Here is a 7,500-nt window from a genome sequence, read left to right as displayed (position 1 = left end):
ACTAGTGGAGGAAGAACCCTATTAGACAACCCACCCCTTATCTTTTCTTTTTCACAAAAAAGAAGTTTCCTATTCAATTCGGATATTAGAAAGATTACCATATATAACACAAAATTTCTCCGCCTATTCTTTCTAGTTGAGCCTCTCGGTCTGTCATTATACCCCGAGAGGTAGAAAGAATTACAACTCCCATCCCGCCTAAAATTCTAGGAATTCTTTGATAGTTAGAATAGATTCGGAGACCCGGACGACTTATCCGTTTTAAATTTAAAAGATTTCGATAACTACTTTTCCTATTCCTTCTATGTCGTAGGGTTAAAACCAAAAAATATTTGTTGTTTTCTCGATGTTTTCTCACGTTTTCGATAAAAACCTCTCGTAAAAGTATTTTAACAATACTTTGGCTGATATTAGTAGATGCTACTCGAACCAGGCTTTTTCCATACATATCGGCATTTCGTATAGAGGTTATTATGTCAGCAATAGTATCACTACCCATGATTAATTAAAATGATTGGTGCCTCCAAATTTGGATATAATCAACATGCTTTTTTACGTATTTTTTTTTATTTTACGTATTTTTTTAGAAATTATGAATATTCATTTTGAAAGGTATATACGTGAGACAAAATCTACTAAATGAATCTTAATCTTTTTATTTTAAATACCCTACTATAACCTATAACCATATCGTGGTCTCGTTTTACAATACCTCGGGAGCTAATGAAACTATTTTAGTAAAATTGAACTGTCTCAATTCTCGGGCAATCGCACCAAAAACTCGAGTTCCTTTTGGATTTCCTTCTTGATCAATCACAACTGCAGCATTGTCATCATATCGTATTATCATACCGTTGTCACGTTTAAGTTCTTTACAAGTACGTACAATTACAGCTCTGACCACTTCTGATCTTACTAGAGGCATGTTTGGAACTGCGTCTTTGATCACAGCAACAATAACGTCACCAATATGAGCATATCGACGATTGCTAGCTCCTATGATTCGAATACACATCAATTCTCGAGCCCCGCTGTTATCTGCTACATTCAAATGGGTCTGGGGTTGAATCATATCATTTTATTTTATTTATTTATTTTTTTGATCTGTTTTTTACAATACAAAGTTCGAAGAAAAAAAGAAATATTATTTGTTCAAAAAAAGAAACCTGCACTCGCTATTTTTAAGGCCTATTTTTTTTATCCCGAAATAATGAATTGAGCTCGTATAGGCATTTTAGACGCTGCTATTGAAATAGCCCTTCTAGCTATATTTTCTGTTACTCCACCCATTTCATAAAGGATTCGACCTGGTTTAACAACAGTTACCCAATATTCGGGAGAGCCTTTACCTGAACCCATACGTGTTTCAGCGGGCCTTACTGTAACTGGTTTATCTGGAAATATACGGACCCATATTTTTCCACCGCGACGTGCATTTCGTGTCATTGCTCGTCGACCCGCTTCTATTTGTCTAGATGTGATCCAAGCGGGTTCAAGTGCCTGAAGAGCGTATTTACCAAAACAAATAGTATTACCTCGATAAGACACTCCCTTCATTCTTCCTCTATGTTGTTTACGGAATCTGGTTCTTTTGGGGTTATAGTTGATGGTTTTTTTTGAATTCCATCTCTACTACAGAACCGGACGTGAGAGTTTCTTTTCATCCAGCTCCTCGCGAATAAATCAATTCAAATTCAAGATTTTGAATTCAATTCAGATAGAAAATAATTTGAATTAACTTTAATAATTAATATACTGAATCATGGATTTCATTTAATCTAGATTAAATATATTATTAATTTGTATATCTTGTTTTTATCGATAACTAAATATAAATATATTAAATAACTATTTTTTCTTATATTTATCTATTTTTTATTTATCTATTTTAGAATGTTTTATAATGTTAAAAGAATGTTTTATAATGTTAAAACAAATCTTTCTTTTGTTTTACTCTTTATCGTATTGGATTGACCCAATTTTAGCAATCCAAGAAAATAAAGTTTTCGCGGGCGAATATTTACTCTTTCAATTTCTATTTCAGTTCTCTCATTAGTTCATAATTTTTCCGAAGAGATGAATTGGTCTCTGGCCGGTTCCGCCATCCCGATCAATGAATCATTCGAATTCTTTTTCACTAAAATCTTTTGAATTCACAGGTTCCATCGTTCCCATCGCTTCTTAATTAATGGTTAGGTCTGAATTCTACAACGGAGCTATTAGTTTTTGAGTCAATATTCTTAGTCTTTATTGGCTCGAAGCTCTTTATTTTTTGTTCGATGAGCAGATCCATTTAATGATGAATCCGTATTGATGCTTTATTACGCAGATTTTTTCTGAGATGACTCATAGACCTTACATATTGGAATTCTATATCTATATTATCAATATTCTTTATTCTTTTTCTTTCTTTCTCTCATCCTTCCATTTATCCATACCCTTTCTTTTTGATTTCGATTGACAACTTAGAAATTTTTTTAATAAAAAAGATTTCAGTTGCTACAACAATATGACCAATATATCATATCTTGACTGGTTCTTTGGATCAAGATAATACGAACTGATGAGTTGGTTATTACTTCTATAGTTATTTGTTTATACTATGAGGCTGGTTTTTTATACTAACCCTCAAAAAACCAACGAGTCACACACTAAGCATAGCAATTTTATCAAAAGATTCATTGAATTTTTATTAAACTCTATAGAATTATAATTGTTCGTTTTTTTATTGAACATAAAAAAAAGAATAAACGAATTTATCATTTTTTGTTCCATCGCTGGATAGAATGCAAAGGGAAATAAAGGTTTATTATCCACCTTCTATAAATATCCAAATTTTTATGCCTAATACCCCATAGATTGTTCGAACTGTATATGAACAATAATCAATTTTAGCTCGAATGGTTTGTAGTGGAACCTACCCTCTCTGATCCATTCAACACGCGCAATTTCTTTTCCGTCGATACGTCCTGCAATTTGCACTTGAATTCCTTTTGTATCTGCTTGTTCAGTTAATTCTATAGCCTTTTTCATCGCTTTGCGAAAAGAAACTCTACTTTTTAATTGTCCGGCTATAAATTCTGCAAGAATATTAGGGTTTCCATAAGGCTTTTCAATTCGTGTGATAGCAATGTTAAGTTTTCGATTTACAGAATGAAATTCTTTTTGTAAATTCATCTGTAATTCTTCGATTCCTCGGGGTCGACTTTCAATTAATATTTTTGGAAATCCCATATAGATTATGATTTGGATTAGGTCGATTCTTTTTTGAATCTCTATACGTGCAATTCCCTCGACACTAGAAGATGTTTTCGTATTTTTTTGTACATAATTCTTGATATAATTTCTTATTTTTTGATCTTCTTGCAGACCCTCAGAATAATTTTTTGGTTGTGCGAAGCAAAGGGAATGATGACCTTGGGTTGTACCAAGTCTGAAACCAATTGGATTTATTTTTTGTCCCATGTTCCCCCATTACTATACATATCATAATACGACATATTTGTATCCTTTTTTTTCCATTTAGCTTTTTGTGACCATGTAATAGAGTCGGCATCTATATATTCATTTAAGGATATATCTTTCATTACAATAGTTACATGGCAGGTCGGTTTTTGTATCGCAAAACTACGCCCGCGAGCTCGATGTTTTAATCTCTTTATGATCGTACCTTTATTTACTTCGGCTTTACTAATAACTAAATTGGCTTCACTCGAACCCATATTGGAACTAGCATTTGCTGCTGCCGAATAAACTAATTTAAAAATGGGATAACATGCTCGATAAGGCATGAGTTCTAATATGATAAGTGTTTCTTCGTAGGAACGCCCCCGAATTTGATCAATTACTCTTCGCGCTTTGTGAGCAGACATAGATATATGTTGACCTAAAGCGTATACTTCTGTTGTTCTCTTATTTAACATAAAGTTCGTCTCCTACTAATCAATGATAGATATCTATATATATTATTATACATAAACAAATGTTTTTTAACGACGAGATCTATTATCGCTTTTTGCATGTCCTCGGAAATTTAAAGTAGGCGCAAATTCTCCTAATTTGTGTCCTACCATACGATCTGTTATATAAATAGGTAAATGTTCCTTTCCATTATGGATAGCAACAGTATGGCCCACCATTATGGGTATAATGGTAGATGCCCGGGACCAGGTTATTATTATTTCTTTTTCTTCTTTTGTGTTAAGCTTATTTATTTTTTTTAATAAATTATTCGCTACAAAAGGATTTTTTTTTAGTGAACGTGTCACAGCTTCCTCATATTTTTTTTTAAGACGAAGAAAAAAATTCTATTTTCTCTCCTGTTTACTACGGCGATGAAGAATCAAATTATCACTATATTTATTCCTTTTTCGACTTCTTTTTCCAAGTGCAGGATAACCCCAAGGGGTTGTGGGTTTTTTTCTACCAATTAGGGCCCTCCCTTCACCACCCCCATGTGGATGGTCTACAGGGCTCATAACTACTCCTCTTACTACAGGGCGCTTACCTAGCCTGTAACACCCCGTAACCGCAGCGGAAACGTAAACGGGATGCAACAGACACATCTGATATCAACAGCATTGCTTATAAAGAAAACACCACTACATTAATTTAAACGTATTACATTATTCCGAGTTTCGTTACCGTCTAGGCGTTATCACATAAGTTTTACCGATAGTACATTAACATATTTAATACAAAATATAGATCCTTAATCTTCCACAAAATAGCACACATCATCAAGCACGTATCACTCATTCCAATTTGGGTGTACCTAGAAAGCATGTAAAGAAAACGGGTCAACTACGAATAGTTGGTGAGTTTCACTAATTTAAGTAAACGATGACAAATCATTATAATAATCATATATTAGCGATAAAATTATGCTGAGCCCACAAGTGAAACCTCTGTTAACCCAAAGACACATCCAATAACCTCTGGGGACACTGTTAACCAGAAACACATTTAATAACCTCTGGGGACACTGTTAACCCAGAAACACATTTAATAACCTCTGGGGACACTGTTAACCCAGAAACACATTTAATACCCTCTGGGGACACTGTTAACCCAGAACACTGTTTCGGGCCTTACACTATTAGCAACTCAGACAATTACCATCTTAATACATTACCGTACGATTCCCGTACAATAAACATTATATAAATACATTCATTTCCATGCGATCAGCATGTACTTAAACATTTTGATAGAAACATGCTTTCCGCCCCGGGAAAATATTTTAAACAGTTCAGTAAAAAGGGGCTCGTGAAACTCACCTTTTCGTGAGCAAATATGTAACACTGTGCACGGCTACCGGTCCGGATCTGTAATACGATCCCTAAGTCGTTACTATACAATTTCTATTAATATAACTTGAATTCGTGTTAACCGGTACGTCTGGGGACACTGTTAACCCAGTACCGTACACTATCCGGGGACAATGTTAACCCCGAAACACTTCTCAGGACTTAGATTGTGATATCGTTAGAGTTTGACCGTCAAAATTATTATTATTTTGTTTTCCTCGTTTTGCGTGCCTAGCACTGTTATCTGTTTTTATGTTTCAAAAATGAGTTTGGTCACACACGACCCGAAAATAGTGTTTGACTAATATTTTAGTTAAAGCCGTGAATTTAGAGCTCGGTTTAGACGTCTCGTTTGGCCGCGGGACCCGTTTCCGTCTTTAGGGTGCCGGAAACTGTTCTTTCGGATAAAAATACCCAAATCATCCGAATTATTTTCGGATGATTTATTTTTACTTGATTAACTTAGTTTCATGAAAATAGTCCATTCTTAAGGTTTTTATACACCGGTCAGCTCGCTTAGGCGAACTTTGCCGGTTTACGCGTTTTAAGCTTTAAAAGTTTGTTTTTATGTTCTTTTTAGCACAAATAATTATCCGTTTAGTCTCGGATCTTAAAATTTTGAAAAAATTACCTTTTGACAGTAAGGAATTTTATAAAAATATTTCCAGAATTAATTTTTATATTTAACATTTATTTATCTATTTTTAAACGTCATTTAAACACCAAATATGTCGAAAATACCAAACGACCTTAGAAAAATCCCAAATTTTTCTGGGATGACCCCTGCTATCCACATAGTTCCCTGTAATTTTTCCAGAACCAAAATCTCATTTTTCATGCCATTTTCACCAAAACCGAGCTAGAAAACCCTAGAACTCGTTTTACCGAAAAGCCTACTTAGACTTCTCCAATGGACCTGAAATTTTGTGTGTGACTTTTACATGTTATGAAAAGCTTATCTGGAATTTTCCAGAATTTTTCATGATGTTTAGCTATTTTTCACCATTTTTAGCCAAAACCGAGCATTAAATTCACCAAATATTCATCCTTTATCCAAAAATTACCAAATTTTCACAGATCTCATATTTTCATGTGTAGATGATCTCTGTGAAATGTCATGACCCAACTCTAAGTCTATCACAATCTGTCCAAATCATATAAATCATACGAAAAACCGAACTACCTTGTGTTTCTAGCTTTAGATCGCAAAGATCTTGCTTTCTAGCCTTTGCTAGCAACTAGATACAACACCTACAAGCACAACAACACCACACCAAGCAAGTTACACCCACAATCAAGCCATTTCTTTAATGGTTTCGGTTATGATAAAGAAACAAAGATTTTAACCGTAAAAATTCGTTTTTGACTCTTTTAACTCCTTTCTTGGACCAAGATCCCTTGTATAACTTGTATACATCACTTGATCATGCAAGAATCGGTTTCATCTCGGGTTTTCACCCATTTTTCACTTGAAACTTCATTCTCTTGCAAACAACTCAAGATCATGGAATTAAAACTATGAATTAACCATTATAACCATGTTTTTACCTTGTGATTCTTGTTAAAAATCAAGGATTTGGATGAGATTTGAAGAGAGGGAAAGGTTTTGGAGTTGGATTGTATGTAAAAAAAGAAAATGAAATGTTTATGTGTATGAAGTGGACCGATCGGTCCATGTATTGGTGTGGGGTGGGGCCCACATCTCAAATCTTGGCCACACATTCGGATTGTGTAATCCGGATAATGTTGTGGATAATCTGGTTCAGTTCGTTTTTCGGTTAAACGTTTAATTCGGCTTAAAACGAGGCTAAAACGGTCATTTTTCGGCTTAAAAATGAAATTTATATAAAACCGATTTAAAAACTTTAAAAACTTAAACCATGACATTTATTGACTTAACACATCATATTGTCGGTAATTGTGCATCTTTTTCGGCTTGATCGATCGCCTCTTGCTTGGTTTGGTATTAAAGGTTTCGTTTAACGTACCGACGTACCATTAAATCGAGAATTCTTTTCTGTGCTTTAATTCACTTATCCCGAAGCTTTAATACTTCGTAACATCACTAAACATTATATATTTCGTCTATAATGTGATCTCCGATTCATTCGGGTTTCAATAACCGTCAATCGGTTAACCGTACTTCCAATACGATTAACGGTATAATCGAGTATAATTCGTACCGTGAATC

The 7,500-nt window shown here is 34.2% G+C and overlaps 1 long non-coding RNA gene and 1 pseudogene across 1 annotated transcript in view; both read right to left on the bottom strand.

The window, feature by feature from the left end:
- Positions 1 to 673: 673 nt before the first annotated feature.
- Positions 674 to 1,557, bottom strand: LOC143626588 (uncharacterized; annotated as a pseudogene).
- Positions 1,558 to 4,193: 2,636 nt separating this feature from the next.
- Positions 4,194 to 7,500, bottom strand: part of LOC143626594 (uncharacterized) — a 3,658-nt gene continuing 351 nt past the window's right edge. The window contains exon 2 of the long non-coding RNA XR_013152442.1: positions 4,194 to 4,507. This is a non-coding gene — a long non-coding RNA (uncharacterized LOC143626594). The remainder of the gene's footprint in view (positions 4,508 to 7,500) is intronic.

The sequence above is a fragment of the Bidens hawaiensis genome, unplaced genomic scaffold (assembly GCF_021521415.1).
Source record: "Bidens hawaiensis isolate Kalapana, Puna unplaced genomic scaffold, B.hawaiensis_p1.1 tig00004444_1, whole genome shotgun sequence".
NCBI lineage: Eukaryota > Viridiplantae > Streptophyta > Magnoliopsida > Asterales > Asteraceae > Bidens > Bidens hawaiensis.
The sequence above is the reverse complement of the archived record's forward strand: the minus strand, read 5'-3'. Positions and strand labels throughout refer to the sequence as shown.